The sequence below is a fragment of the Symsagittifera roscoffensis genome, chromosome 6 (assembly GCF_963678635.1).
Source record: "Symsagittifera roscoffensis chromosome 6, txSymRosc1.1, whole genome shotgun sequence".
Classification (NCBI taxonomy): domain Eukaryota; kingdom Metazoa; phylum Xenacoelomorpha; order Acoela; family Convolutidae; genus Symsagittifera; species Symsagittifera roscoffensis.
In genome coordinates this window covers 33706236-33721505 of record NC_087067.1, presented here as the reverse complement: position 1 = coordinate 33721505, position 15270 = coordinate 33706236, and the positions used below count along the sequence as shown (strand labels likewise).

General features: G+C 37.1%; 12 non-coding genes across 12 annotated transcripts; all 12 read right to left on the bottom strand.

Annotated features, from left to right (window-relative positions):
* Positions 1 to 620: 620 nt before the first annotated feature.
* Positions 621 to 739, bottom strand: LOC134849185 (5S ribosomal RNA). The gene has a single exon (XR_010163223.1). It is a non-coding gene; the product is annotated as a 5S ribosomal RNA (ribosomal RNA).
* Positions 740 to 1895: 1156 nt separating this feature from the next.
* LOC134849905 (5S ribosomal RNA) lies at positions 1896 to 2014 on the bottom strand. The gene has a single exon (XR_010163891.1). It is a non-coding gene; the product is annotated as a 5S ribosomal RNA (ribosomal RNA).
* Positions 2015 to 3171: 1157 nt separating this feature from the next.
* Positions 3172 to 3290, bottom strand: LOC134849138 (5S ribosomal RNA). Its single transcript, XR_010163177.1, has one exon. It is a non-coding gene; the product is annotated as a 5S ribosomal RNA (ribosomal RNA).
* A 1160-nt stretch (positions 3291 to 4450) lies between these two features.
* On the bottom strand, positions 4451 to 4569 carry LOC134848963 (5S ribosomal RNA). Its single transcript, XR_010163011.1, has one exon. It is a non-coding gene; the product is annotated as a 5S ribosomal RNA (ribosomal RNA).
* A 1154-nt stretch (positions 4570 to 5723) lies between these two features.
* LOC134848962 (5S ribosomal RNA) lies at positions 5724 to 5842 on the bottom strand. Its single transcript, XR_010163010.1, has one exon. It is a non-coding gene; the product is annotated as a 5S ribosomal RNA (ribosomal RNA).
* Positions 5843 to 6996: 1154 nt separating this feature from the next.
* Positions 6997 to 7115, bottom strand: LOC134849904 (5S ribosomal RNA). The gene has a single exon (XR_010163890.1). It is a non-coding gene; the product is annotated as a 5S ribosomal RNA (ribosomal RNA).
* A 1156-nt stretch (positions 7116 to 8271) lies between these two features.
* LOC134849219 (5S ribosomal RNA) lies at positions 8272 to 8390 on the bottom strand. The gene has a single exon (XR_010163256.1). It is a non-coding gene; the product is annotated as a 5S ribosomal RNA (ribosomal RNA).
* A 1155-nt stretch (positions 8391 to 9545) lies between these two features.
* On the bottom strand, positions 9546 to 9664 carry LOC134849903 (5S ribosomal RNA). The gene has a single exon (XR_010163889.1). It is a non-coding gene; the product is annotated as a 5S ribosomal RNA (ribosomal RNA).
* A 1154-nt stretch (positions 9665 to 10818) lies between these two features.
* On the bottom strand, positions 10819 to 10937 carry LOC134849902 (5S ribosomal RNA). The gene has a single exon (XR_010163888.1). It is a non-coding gene; the product is annotated as a 5S ribosomal RNA (ribosomal RNA).
* Positions 10938 to 12096: 1159 nt separating this feature from the next.
* Positions 12097 to 12215, bottom strand: LOC134849557 (5S ribosomal RNA). The gene has a single exon (XR_010163573.1). It is a non-coding gene; the product is annotated as a 5S ribosomal RNA (ribosomal RNA).
* Positions 12216 to 13374: 1159 nt separating this feature from the next.
* LOC134850186 (5S ribosomal RNA) lies at positions 13375 to 13493 on the bottom strand. The gene has a single exon (XR_010164157.1). It is a non-coding gene; the product is annotated as a 5S ribosomal RNA (ribosomal RNA).
* Positions 13494 to 14652: 1159 nt separating this feature from the next.
* LOC134849940 (5S ribosomal RNA) lies at positions 14653 to 14771 on the bottom strand. Its single transcript, XR_010163923.1, has one exon. It is a non-coding gene; the product is annotated as a 5S ribosomal RNA (ribosomal RNA).
* Positions 14772 to 15270: the final 499 nt, after the last annotated feature.

Sequence of the window (15270 nt, the reverse complement as noted above, 5' to 3'; positions counted from 1 at the left end):
GATGATTACTCCACGTAAACTTGAGCTACAAACGTCGTTTTGGGCTCGTTGGAATTGTCCTGAGCTCAAATTTAAAAAAACAAGATGAAAAAAATGAACTTTGAACGAAAAAAAAAACAAAAATTTTGAAAATTTCATTTTTTGCACCACGCTCGATGAGGCTTATTTTTTTGGTATCACCGAGATTTCAAAAGCTTATAACTTTGTGTTGGACCGACGAAATTGGTTCATTTTTTCAGTCCCCCAAGATTTGACTATGATCTTGTGATCCAAATAATAAAATTTGGAAATTTTAAAATTTTTGGGCAAGTTATGGCCGTTCGCGCAATTCACCAGGCTCGATTGGGCTTATTTTTTTGACATCACCGAAATTCAAAAGGCTATAACTCAAAGACCCCAAAAGTTATCTCCATTATTTTTGACCTATCAGCAGCTGATTGTACACAAAATTGATACTGCAAAAGAAATTTTTCGGTTTTCTTTTGTTTTGGCCAAAATTTGACCCATTGAAAATTTTTGCACCACGCTCGATTAGGCTTAACTTTTTGACATCACCGAAATTTAAACAGCAATAACTCTTAGCGCATAAAAGTAAAAGAATTACTTTTGCTTTAAATAAAAGCCAAAAACACCTGGTGTTCCCAGGTGGTCTCCCATCCAAGTACTAACCAGGCCCAATGTTGCTTAACTTCGGTGATCGGACGAGAACCGGTGCATTCAACATGGTATGGTCGTAGGCATTTGAGTTACTCCGCTTTCATTTATATCCTTACTAGCTTATGTCTATGTACATTACTTTTGAAACACTCGCCCTTGCGCGAGAATAAAAATATGCTCTTACACCATGTAAAATTTTGCACGCTCACGTTATAATTTATGCATTTCCAACAAAATACTGAAAATTGACATTGTTTGGAATTTTTTTGGCCCAATGTGTTTTATGGCCAAATCAGCTGGTCAAAACCTATGGAGCGTGTACAAGGTGGCTTGAATGACCATCTATGGCATGATAGCCGCACATCCACTGTAAGTGGCATATGATTGAATACCAGCCAGGATACTGTCAGTTGCTTTTAGCCTAATTGTTGTGATAAACTTATTAAATAGGTAAGTATTCAAATCTATTTGATAAGTTTTCTTTGAATGCACTCTGCGACAGCGGAGGGCAGCCCAATTCTCTTGAAAAATTCAAGAAAAAAAATTGCACTAACTTAAAAGTTAGCTTTTAGGCCGATTTTCTCCAAAATGGCCGAAATTCGGGTCCCCCCAAATTTTCAACTGATGATTACTCCACGTACACTTGAGCTACAAACATTGTTTTGGGCTCGTTGGATTTGTCCTGAGCTCAAATTTATGAAACAAGATGAAAAAATGAACTTTGAACGAAAAAAAACAAAAATTTTGAAAATTTCATTTTTTGCACCACACTCGATTAGGCTTAACTTTTTGGTATCATCGAGATTTCAAAAGCTTATAACCTTGTGTTGGACCGACGAAATTGGTTCATTTTCTCAGTCTCCCAAGATTTGACTATGATCTTGTGATCCAAATAATAAAATTTGGAAATTTTATAATTTTTGGGCAAGTTATGGCCGTTCGCGCAATTCACCAGGCTCGATTGGGCTTAATTTTTTGAAATCACCGAAACTCAAAAGGCTATAACTCAAATACCCCAAAAGTTATCTCCATTATTTTCGACCTATCAGCAGCTGATTGTACACAAAATTGATACTGCAAAAAAAAATTTCGGTTTTTTTTTGTTTTGGCCAAAATTTGACCCATTGAAAATTTTTGCACCACGCTCGATTAGGCTTAACTTTTTGACATCACCGAACTTTAAACAGCAATAACTCTTAGCGCATAAAAGTAAAAGAATTACTTTTGCTTTAAATAAAAGCCTACAACACCTGGTGTTCCCAGGCGGTCTCCCATCCAAGTACTAACCAGGCCCAATGTTGCTTAACTTCGGTGATCGGACGAGAACCGGTGCATTCAACATGGTATGGTCGTAGGCATTTGAGTTACTCCGCTTTCATTTATATCCTTACTAGCTTATGTCTATGTACATTACTTTTAAAACACTCGCCCTCGCGCGAGAGTAAAAACATGCTCGTAAACCATGTAAAATTTTGCACGCTCACGTTATAATTTATGCATTTCAAACAAAATACTGAAAATTGACATTGTTTGGAATTTTTTTGGCCCAATGTGTTTTATGGCCAAATCAGCTGGTCAAAACCTATGGAGCGTGTACAAGGTGCCTTGAATGACCATCTATGGCATGATAGACGCACATCCACTGTAAGTGGCATATGATTGAATACCAGCCAGGATACTGTCAGTTGCTTTTAGCCTAATTGTTGTGATAAACTTATTAAATAGGTAAGTATTCAAATCTATTTGATAAGTGTTCTTTGAATGCACTCTGCGACAGCGGAGGGCAGCCCAATTCTCTTGAAATATTCAAGAAAAAAAATTGCACTAACTTAAAAGTTAGCTTTCAGGCCGATTTTCTCCAAAATGGCCGAAATTCGGGTCCCCCCAAATTTTCAACTGATGATTACTCCACGTACACTTGAGCTACAAACGTCGTTTTGGGCTCGTTGGATTTGTCCTGAGCTCGAATTTAAAAAAAAACAAGATGAAAAAAATGAACTTTGAACGAAAAAAAAAAATTTCAAAATTTCATTTTTTGCACCACGATCGATTAGGCTTAACTTTTTGGTATCACCGAGATTTCAAAAGCTTATAACTTTGTGTTGGACCGACGAAATTGGTTCATTTTTTCAATCCCCCAAGATTTGACTATGATCTTGTGATCCAAATAATAAAATTTGGAAATTTTAAAATTTTTGGGCAAGTTATGGCCGTTCGCGCAATTCACCAGGCTCGATTGGGCTTATTTTTTTGACATCACCGAAATTCAAAAGGCTAGAACTCAAAGACCCCAAAAGTTATCTCCATTATTTTTGACCTATCAGCAGCTGATTGTACACAAAATTGATACTGCAAAGAAATTTTTCGGTTTTCTTTTGTTTTGGTCAAAATTTGACCCATTGAAAATTTTTGCACCACGCTCGATTAGGCTTAACTTTTTGACATCACCGAACTTTAAACAGCAATAACTCTTAGCGCATAAAAGTAAAAGAATTACTTTTGCTTTAAAAAAAAAGCCTACAACAACTGGTGTTCCCAGGCGGTCTCCCATCCAAGTACTAACCAGGCCCAATGTTGCTTAACTTCGGTGATCGGACGAGAACCGGTGCATTCAACATGGTATGGTCGTAGGCATTTGAGTTACTCCGCTTTCATTTATATCCTTACTAGCTTATGTCTATGTACATTACTTTTAAAACACTCGCCCTCGCGCGAGAGTGAAAATGTGCTCTTATACCATATAAAATTTTGCACGCTCACGTTATAATTTATGCATTTCAAACAAAATACTGAAAATTGACATTGTTTGGAATTTTTTTGGCCCAATGTGTTTTATGGCCAAATCAGCTGGTCAAAACCTATGGAGCGTGTACAAGGTGCCTTGAATGACCATCTATGGCATGATAGCCGCACATCCACTGTAAGTGGCATATGATTGAATACCAGCCAGGATACTGTCAGTTGCTTTTAGCCTACTTGTTGTGATAAACTTATTAAATAGGTAAGTATTCAAATCTATTTGATAAGTTTTCTTTGAATGCACTCTGCGACAGCGGAGGGCAGCCAAATTCTCTTGAAAAATGCAAGAAAAAAAATTGCACTAACATAAAAGTTAGCTTTTAGGCCGATTTTCGTCCAAAATGGCCGAAATTCGGGTCCCCCCAAATTTTCAACTGATGATTACTCCACGTACACTTGAGCTACAAACGTCGTTTTGGGCTCGTTGGAATTGTCCTGAGCTCAAATTTATGAAACAAGATGAACAAAATGAACTTTGAACGAAAAAAAAACAAAAATTTTGAAAATTTCATTTTTTGCACCACGCTCGATTAGGCTTAACTTTTTGGTATCACCGAGATTTCAAAAGCTTATAACTTTGTGTTGGACCGACAAAATTGGTTCATTTTCTCAGTCCCCCAAGATTTGACTATGATCTTGTGATCCAAATAATAAAATTTGGAAATTTTAAAATTTTTGGGCAAGTTATGGCCGTTCGCGCAATTCACCAGGCTCGATTGGGCTTATTTTTTTGACATCACCGAAATTCAAAAGGCTATAACTCAAAGACCCCAAAAGTTATCTCCATTATTTTTGACCTATCAGCAGCTGATTGTACACAAAATTGATACTGCAAAAGAAATTTTTCGGTTTTCTTTTGTTTTGGCCAAAATTTGACCCATTCAAAATTTTTGCACCACGCTCGATTAGGCTTAACTTTTTGACATCACCGAACTTTAAACAGCAATAACTCTTAGCGAATAAAAGTAAAAGAATTACTTTTGCTTTAAATAAAAGCCTACAATACCTGGTGTTCCCAGGCGGTCTCCCATCCAAGTACTAACCAGGCCCAATGTTGCTTAACTTCGGTGATCGGACGAGAACCGGTGCATTCAACATGGTATGGTCGTAGGCATTTGAGTTACTCCGCTTTCATTTATATCCTTACTAGCTTATGTCTATGTACATTACTTTTAAAACACTCGCCCTCGCGCGAGAGTAAAAATATGCTCTTATACCATGTAAAATTTTGCACGCTCACGTTATAATTTATGCATTTCAAACAAAATACTGAAAATTGACATTGTTTGGAATTTTTTTGGCCCAATGTCTTTTATGGCCAAATCAGCTGGTCAAAACCTATGGAGCGTGTACAAGATGCCTTGAATGACCATCTATGGCATGATAGCCGCACATCCACTGTAAGTGGCATATGATTGAATACCAGCCAGGATACCGTCAGTTGCTAATTGTTGTGATAAACTTTTTAACTAGGTAAGCAATCAAATCTATTTGATAAGTTTTCTATGAATGCACTCTGCGACAGCGGAGAGCAGCCCAATTCTCTTGAAAAATGCAAGAAAAAAAATTGCTCTAACTTAAAAGTTAGCTTTTAGGCCGATTTTCGTCCAAAATGGCCGAAAATCGGGTCCCCCCAAATTTTCAACTGATGATTACTCCACGTACACTTGAGCTACAAACGTCGTTTTGGGCTCGTTGGAATTGTCCTGAGCTCATATTTATGAAACAAGATGAAAAAAATGAACTTTGTACGAAAAAAAACAACAAAAATTTTGAAAATTTCATTTTTTGCACCACTCTCGACTAGGCTTAACTTTTTGGTATCACCGAGATTTCAAAAGCTTATAAATTTGTGTTGGACCGACGAAATTGGTTCATTTTTTCAGTCCCCCAAGATTTGACTATGATCTTGTGATCCAAATAATAAAATTTGGAAATTTTAAAATTTTTGGGCAAGTTATGGCCGTTCGCGCAATTCACCAGGCTCGATTGGGCTTATTTTTTTGACATCACCGAAATTCAAAAGGCTATAACTCAAAGACCCCAAAAGTTATCTCCATTATTTTTGACCTATCAGCAGCTGATTGTACACAAAATTGATACTGCAAAAGAAATTTTTCGGTTTTCTTTTGTTTTGGCCAAAATTTGACCCATTCAAAATTTTTGCACCACGCTCGATTAGGCTTAACTTTTTGACATCACCGAACTTTAAACAGCAATAACTCTTAGCGAATAAAAGTAAAAGAATTACTTTTGCTTTAAATAAAAGCCTACAATACCTGGTGTTCCCAGGCGGTCTCCCATCCAAGTACTAACCAGGCCCAATGTTGCTTAACTTCGGTGATCGGACGAGAACCGGTGCATTCAACATGGTATGGTCGTAGGCATTTGAGTTACTCCGCTTTCATTTATATCCTTACTAGCTTATGTCTATGTACATTACTTTTAAAACACTCGCCCTCGCGCGAGAGTAAAAATATGCTCTTATACCATGTAAAATTTTGCACGCTCACGTTATAATTTATGCATTTCAAACAAAATACTGAAAATTGACATTGTTTGGAATTTTTTTGGCCCAATGTCTTTTATGGCCAAATCAGCTGGTCAAAACCTATGGAGCGTGTACAAGATGCCTTGAATGACCATCTATGGCATGATAGCCGCACATCCACTGTAAGTGGCATATGATTGAATACCAGCCAGGATACCGTCAGTTGCTAATTGTTGTGATAAACTTTTTAACTAGGTAAGCAATCAAATCTATTTGATAAGTTTTCTATGAATGCACTCTGCGACAGCGGAGAGCAGCCCAATTCTCTTGAAAAATGCAAGAAAAAAAATTGCTCTAACTTAAAAGTTAGCTTTTAGGCCGATTTTCGTCCAAAATGGCCGAAAATCGGGTCCCCCCAAATTTTCAACTGATGATTACTCCACGTACACTTGAGCTACAAACGTCGTTTTGGGCTCGTTGGAATTGTCCTGAGCTCATATTTATGAAACAAGATGAAAAAAATGAACTTTGTACGAAAAAAAACAACAAAAATTTTGAAAATTTCATTTTTTGCACCACTCTCGACTAGGCTTAACTTTTTGGTATCACCGAGATTTCAAAAGCTTATAAATTTGTGTTGGACCGACGAAATTGGTTCATTTTTTCAGTCCCCCAAGATTTGACTATGATCTTGTGATCCAAATAATAAAATTTGGAAATTTTAAAATTTTTGGGCAAGTTATGGCCGTTCGCGCAATTCACCAGGCTCGATTGGGCTTATTTTTTTGACATCACCGAAATTCAAAAGGCTATAACTCAAAGACCCCAAAAGTTATCTCCATTATTTTTGACCTATCAGCAGCTGATTGTACACAAAATTGATACTGCAAAAGAAATTTTTCGGTTTTCTTTTGTTTTGGCCAAAATTTGACCCATTGAAAATTTTTGCACCACGCTCGACTAGGCTTAACTTTTTGACATCACCGAACTTTAAACAGCAATAACTCTTAGCGCATAAAAGTAAAAGAATTACTTTTGCTTTAAATAAAAGCCTACAACACCTGGTGTTCCCAGGCGGTCTCCCATCCAAGTACTAACCAGGCCCAATGTTGCTTAACTTCGGTGATCGGACGAGAACCGGTGCATTCAACATGGTATGGTCGTAGGCATTTGAGTTACTCCGCTTTCATTTATATCCTTACTAGCTTATGTCTATGTACATTACTTTTAAAACACTCGCCCTCGCGCGAGAGTAAAAATATGCTCTTATACCATGTAAAATTTTGCACGCTCACGTTATAATTTATGCATTTCAAACAAAATACTGAAAATTGACATTGTTTGGAATTTTTTTGGCCCAATGTGTTTTATGGCCAAATCAGCTGGTCAAAACCTATGGAGCGTGTACAAGATGCCTTGAATGACCATCTATGGCATGATAGCCGCACATCCACTGTAAGTGGCATATGATTGAATACCAGCCAGGATACCGTCAGTTGCTAATTGTTGTGATAAACTTTTTAACTAGGTAAGCAATCAAATCTATTTGATAAGTTTTCTATGAATGCACTCTGCGACAGCGGAGAGCAGCCCAATTCTCTTGAAAAATGCAAGAAAAAAAATTGCACTAACTTAAAAGTTAGCTTTTAGGCCGATTTTCGTCCAAAATGGCCGAAATTCGGGTCCCCCCAAATTTTCAACTGATGATTACTCCACGTACACTTGAGCTACAAACGTCGTTTTGGGCTCGTTGGAATTGTCCTGAGCTCAAATTTATGAAACAAGATGAAAAAAATGAACTTTGAACGAAAAAAAAAAAACAAAAATTTTGAAAATTTCATTTTTTTTCACCACGCTCGATTAGGCTTAACTTTTTGGTATCACCGAGATTTCAAAAGCTTATAACTTTGTGTTGGACCGACGAAATTGGTTCATTTTCTCAGTCCCCCAAGATTTGACTATGATCTTGTGATCCAAATAATAAAATTTGGAAATTTTAAAATTTTTGGGCAAGTTATGGCCGTTCGCGCAATTCACCAGGCTTGATTGGGCTTATTTTTTTGACATCACCGAAATTCAAAAGGCTATAACTCAAAGACCCCAAAAGTTATCTCCATTATATTTGACCTATCAGCAGCTGATTGTACACAAAATTGATATTGCAAAAAAAAATTTTCGGTTTTCTTTTGTTTTGGCCAAAATTTGACCCATTGAAAATTTTTGCACCACGCTCGATTAGGCTTAACTTTTTGACATCACCGAAATTTAAACAGCAATAACTCTTAGCGCATAAAAGTAAAAGAATTACTTTTGCTTTAAATAAAAGCTTAAAACACCTGGTGTTCCCAGGCGGTCTCCCATCCAAGTACTAACCAGGCCCAATGTTGTTTAACTTCGGTGATCGGACGAGAACCGGTGCATTCAACATGGTATGGTCGTAGGCATTTGAGTTACTCCGCTTTCATTTTTATCCTTACTAGCTTATGTCTATGTACATTACTTTTAAAACACTCGCCCTCGCGCGAGAGTAAAAATATGCTCTTATACCATGTAAAATTTTGCACGCTCACGTTATAATTTATGCATTTCAAACAAAATACTGAAAATTGACATTGTTTGGAATTTTTTTGGCCCAATGTGTTTTATGGCCAAATCAGCTGGTCAAAACCTATGGAGCGTGTACAAGATGCCTTGAATGACCATCTATGGCATGATAGCCGCACATCCACTGTAAGTGGCATATGATTGAATACCAGCCAGGATACCGTCAGTTGCTAATTGTTGTGATAAACTTTTTAACTAGGTAAGCAATCAAATCTATTTGATAAGTTTTCTATGAATGCACTCTGCGACAGCGGAGAGCAGCCCAATTCTCTTGAAAAATGCAAGAAAAAAATTGCTCTAACTTAAAAGTTAGCTTTTAGGCCGATTTTCGTCCAAAATGGCCGAAAATCGGGTCCCCCCAAATTTTCAACTGATGATTACTCCACGTACACTTGAGCTACAAACGTCGTTTTGGGCTCGTTGGAATTGTCCTGAGCTCATATTTATGAAACAAGATGAAAAAAATGAACTTTGTACGAAAAAAAAAACAACAAAAATTTTGAAAATTTCATTTTTTGCACCACTCTCGACTAGGCTTAACTTTTTGGTATCACCGAGATTTCAAAAGCTTATAAATTTGTGTTGGACCGACGAAATTGGTTCATTTTTTCGGTCCCCCAAGATTTGACTATGATCTTGTGATCCAAATAATAAAATTTGGAAATTTTAAAATTTTTGGGCAAGTTATGGCCGTTCGCGCAATTCACCAGGCTCGATTGGGCTTATTTTTTTGACATCACCGAAATTCAAAAGGCTATAACTCAAAGACCCCAAAAGTTATCTCCATTATTTTTGACCTATCAGCAGCTGATTGTACACAAAATTGATACTGCAAAAGAAATTTTTCGGTTTTCTTTTGTTTTGGCCAAAATTTGACCCATTGAAAATTTTTGCACCACGCTCGATTAGGCTTAACTTTTTGACATCACCGAACTTTAAACAGCAATAACTCTTAGCGCATAAAAGTAAAAGAATTACTTTTGCTTTAAATAAAAGCCTACAACACCTGGTGTTCCCAGGCGGTCTCCCATCCAAGTACTAACCAGGCCCAATGTTGCTTAACTTCGGTGATCGGACGAGAACCGGTGCATTCAACATGGTATGGTCGTAGGCATTTGAGTTACTCCGCTTTCATTTATATCCTTACTAGCTTATGTCTATGTACATTACTTTTAAAACACTCGCCCTCGCGCGAGAGTAAAAATATGCTCTTATACCATGTAAAATTTTGCACGCTCACGTTATAATTTATGCATTTCAAACAAAATACTGAAAATTGACATTGTTTGGAATTTTTTTGGCCCAATGTGTTTTATGGCCAAATCAGCTGGTCAAAACCTATGGAGCGTGTACAAGGTGCCTTGAATGACCATCTATGGCATGATAGCCGCACATCCACTGTAAGTGGCATATGATTGAATACCAGCCAGGATACCGTCAGTTGCTAATTGTTGTGATAAACTTTTTAACTAGGTAAGCAATCAAATCTATTTGATAAGTTTTCTATGAATGCACTCTGCGACAGCGGAGAGCAGCCCAATTCTCTTGAAAAATGCAAGAAAAAAATTGCTCTAACTTAAAAGTTAGCTTTTAGGCCGATTTTCGTCCAAAATGGCCGAAAATCGGGTCCCCCCAAATTTTCAACTGATGATTACTCCACGTACACTTGAGCTACAAACGTCGTTTTGGGCTCGTTGGAATTGTCCTGAGCTCATATTTATGAAACAAGATGAAAAAAATGAACTTTGTACGAAAAAAAAACAACAAAAATTTTGAAAATTTCATTTTTTGCACCACTCTCGACTAGGCTTAACTTTTTGGTATCACCGAGATTTCAAAAGCTTATAAATTTGTGTTGGACCGACGAAATTGGTTCATTTTTTAAGTCCCCCAAGATTTGACTATGATCTTGTGATCCAAATAATAAAATTTGGAAATTTTAAAATTTTTGGGCAAGTTATGGCCGTTCGCGCAATTCACCAGGCTCGATTGGGCTTATTTTTTTGACATCACCGAAATTCAAAAGGCTATAACTCAAAGACCCCAAAAGTTATCTCCATTATTTTTGACCTATCAGCAGCTGATTGTACACAAAATTGATACTGCAAAAGAAATTTTTCGGTTTTCTTTTGTTTTGGCCAAAATTTGACCCATTGAAAATTTTTGCACCACGCTCGATTAGGCTTAACTTTTTGACATCACCGAACTTTAAACAGCAATAACTCTTAGCGCATAAAAGTAAAAGAATTACTTTTGCTTTAAATAAAAGCCTACAACACCTGGTGTTCCCAGGCGGTCTCCCATCCAAGTACTAACCAGGCCCAATGTTGCTTAACTTCGGTGATCGGACGAGAACCGGTGCATTCAACATGGTATGGTCGTAGGCATTTGAGTTACTCCGCTTTCATTTATATCCTTACTAGCTTATGTCTATGTACATTACTTTTAAAACACTCGCCCTCGCGCGAGAGTAAAAATATGCTCTTATACCATGTAAAATTTTGCACGCTCACGTTATAATTTATGCATTTCAAACAAAATACTGAAAATTGACATTGTTTGGAATTTTTTTGGCCCAATGTGTTTTATGGCCAAATCAGCTGGTCAAAACCTATGGAGCGTGTACAAGGTGCCTTGAATGACCATCTATGGCATGATAGCCGCACATCCACTGTAAGTGGCATTTGATTGAATACCAGCCAGGATACTGTCAGTTGCTTTTAGCCTAATTGTTGTGATAAACTTATTAAATAGGTAAGTATTCAAATCTATTTGATAAGTTTTCTTTGAATGCACTCTGCGACAGCGGAGGGCAGCCCAATTCTCTTGAAAAATGCAAGAAAAAAAATTGTACAAACTTAAAAGTTAGCTTTTAGGCCGATTTTCGTCCAAATTGGCCGAAATTCGGGTCCCCCCAAATTTTCAACTGATGATTACTCCACGTACACTTGAGCTACAAACGTCGTTTTGGGCTCGTTGGAATTGTCCTGAGCTCAAATTTATGAAACAAGATGAAAAAAATAAATTTTGAATGAAAAAAAAAACAAAAATTTGAAATTTCATTTTTTGCACCACGCTCGATTAGGCTTAACTTTTTGGTATCACCGAGATTTCAAAAGCTTATAACTTTGTGTTGGACCGACGAAATTGGTTCATTTTCTCAGTCCCCCAAGATTTGACTATGATCTTGTGATCCAAATAATAAAATTTGGAAATTTTAAAATTTTTGGGCAAGTTATGGCCGTTCGCGCAATTCACCAGGCTCGATTGGGCTTATTTTTTTGACATCACCGAAATTCAAAAGGCTATAACTCAAAGACCCCAAAAGTTATCTCCATTATTTTTGACCTATCAGCAGCTGATTGTACACAAAATTGATACTGCAAAAGAAATTTTTCGGTTTTCTTTTGTTTTGGCCAAAATTTGACCCATTGAAAATTTTTGCACCACGCTCGATTAGGCTTAACTTTTTGACATCACCGAACTTTAAACAGCAATAACTCTTAGCGCATAAAAGTAAAAGAATTACTATTGCTTTAAATAAAAGCCTACAACACCTGGTGTTCCCAGGCGGTCTCCCATCCAAGTACTAACCCGGCCCAATGTTGCTTAACTTCGGTGATCGGACGAGAACCGGTGCATTCAACATGGTATGGTCGTAGGCATTTGAGTTACTCCGCTTTCATTTATATCCTTACTAGCTTATGTCTATGTACATTACTTTTAAAACACTCGCCCTCGCGCGAGAGTAAAAATATGCTCATATACCATGTAAAATTTTGCACGCTCACGTTATAATTTATGCATTTCAAACAAAATACTGAAAATTGACATTGTTTGGAATTTTTTTGGCCCAATGTGTTTTATGGCCAAATCAGCTGGTCAAAACCTATGGAGCGTGTACAAGGTGCCTTGAATGACCATCTATGGCATGATAGCCGCACATCCACTGTAAGTGGCATTTGATTGAATACCAGCCAGGATACTGTCAGTTGCTTTTAGCCTAATTGTTGTGATAAACTTATTAAATAGGTAAGTATTCAAATCTATTTGATAAGTTTTCTTTGAATGCACTCTGCGACAGCGGAGGGCAGCCCAATTCTCTTGAAAAATGCAAGAAAAAAAATTGTACAAACTTAAAAGTTAGCTTTTAGGCCGATTTTCGTCCAAATTGGCCGAAATTCGGGTCCCCCCAAATTTTCAACTGATGATTACTCCACGTACACTTGAGCTACAAACGTCGTTTTGGGCTCGTTGGAATTTTCCTGAGCTCAAATTTATGAAACAAGATGAAAAAAATGAATTTTGAATGAAAAAAAAAACAAAAATTTGAAATTTCATTTTTTGCACCACGCTCGATTAGGCTTAACTTTTTGGTATCACCGAGATTTCAAAAGCTTATAACTTTGTGTTGGACCGACGAAATTGGTTCATTTTCTCAGTCCCCCAAGATTTGACTATGATCTTGTGATCCAAATAATAAAATTTGGAAATTTTAAAATTTTTGGGCAAGTTATGGCCGTTCGCGCAATTCACCAGGCTCGATTGGGCTTATTTTTTTGACATCACCGAAATTCAAAAGGCTATAACTCAAAGACCCCAAAAGTTATCTCCTTTATTTTTGACCTATCAGCAGCTTATTGTACACAAAATTGATACTGCAAAAGAAATTTTTCGGTTTTCTTTTGTTTTGGCCAAAATTTGACCCATTGAAAATTTTTGCACCACTCTCGATTAGGCTTAACTTTTTGACATCACCGAACTTTAAACAGCAATAACTCTTAGCGCATAAAATTAAAAGAATTACTTTTGCTTTAAATAAATGCCTACAACACCTGGTGTTCCCAGGCGGTCTCCCATCCAAGTACTAACCAGGCCCAATGTTGCTTAACTTCGGTGATCGGACGAGAACCGGTGCATTCAACATGGTATGGTCGTAGGCATTTGAGTTACTCCGCTTTCATTTATATCCTTACTAGCTTATGTCTATGTACATTACTTTTAAAACACTCGCCCTCGCGCGAGAGTAATAATATGCTCTTATACCATGTAAAATTTTGCACGCTCACGTTATAATTTATGCATTTCAAACAAAATACTGAAAATTGACATTGTTTGGAATTTTTTTGGCCCAATGTGTTTTATGGCCAAATCAGCTGGTCAAAACCTATGGAGCGTGTACAAGGTGCCTTGAATGACCATCTATGGCATGATAGCCGCACATCCACTGTAAGTGGCATATGATTGAATACCAGCCAGGATACTGTCAGTTGCTTTTAGCCTAATTGTTGTGATAAACTTATTAAATAGGTAAGTATTCAAATCTATTTGATAAGTTTTCTTTTAATGCACTCTGCGACAGTAGAGGGCAGCCCAATTCTCTTGAAAAATGCAAGAAAAAAAATTGCACTAACGTAAAAGTTAGCTTTTAGGCCGATTTTCGTCCAAAATGGCCGAAATTCGGGTCCCCCCAAATTTTCAACTGATGATTACTCCACGTACACTTGAGCTACAATAGTCGTTTTGGGCTCGTTGGAATTTTCCTGAGCTCAAATTTATGAAACAAGATAAAAAAAATGAACTTTGAGCGAAAAAAAACAAACATTTTGAAAATTTCATTTTTTGCACCACGCTCGATTAGGCTTAACTTTTTGGTAACACTGAGATTTCAAAAGCTTATAACTTTGTGTTGGACCGACGAAATTGGTTCATTTTCTCAGTCCCCCAAGATTTGACTATGATCTTGTGATCCAAATAATAAAATTTGGATATTTTAAAATTTTTGGGCAAGTTATGGCCGTTCGCGCAATTCACCAGGCTCGATTGGGCTTATTTTTTTGACATCACCGAAATTCAAAAGGCTATAACTCAAAGACCCCAAAAGTTATCTCCATTATTTTTGACCTATCAGCAGCTGATTGTACACAAAATTGATACTGCAAAAGAAATTTTTCGGTTTTCTTTTGTTTTGGCCAAAATTTGACCCATTGAAAACTTTTGCACCACGCTCGTTTAGGCTTAACTTTTTGACATCACCGAACTTTGAACAGCAATAACTCTTAGCGCATAAAAGTAAAAGAATTACTTTTGCTTTATATAAAGGCCTACAACACCTGGTGTTCCCAGGCGGTCTCCCATCCAAGTACTAACCAGGCCCAATGTTGCTTAACTTCGGTGATCGGACGAGAACCGGTGCATTCAACATGGTATGGTCGTAGGCATTTGAGTTACTCCGCTTTCATTTATATCCTTACTAGCTTATGTCTATGTACATTACTTTTAAAACACTCGCCCTCGCGCGAGAGTAAAAATATGCTCTTATACCATGTAAAATTTTGCACGCTCACGTTATAATTTATGCATTTCAAACAAAATACTGAAAATTGACATTGTTTGGATTTTTTTTGGCCCAATGTGTTTTATGGCCAAATCAGCTGGTCAAAACCTATGGAGCGTGTACAAGGTGCCTTGAATGACCATCTATGGCATGATAGCCGCACATCCACTGTAAGTGGCATATGATTGAATACCAGCCAGGATACTGTCAGTTGCTTTTAGCCTAATTGTTGTGATAAACTTAATAAATAGGTAAGAATTCAAATCTATTTGATAAGTTTTCTTTGAATGCACTCTGCGACAGCGGAGGGTAGCCCAATTCTCCTGAAAAATGCAAGAAAAAAAATTGCACTAAATTAAAAGTTAGCTTTTAGGCCGATTTT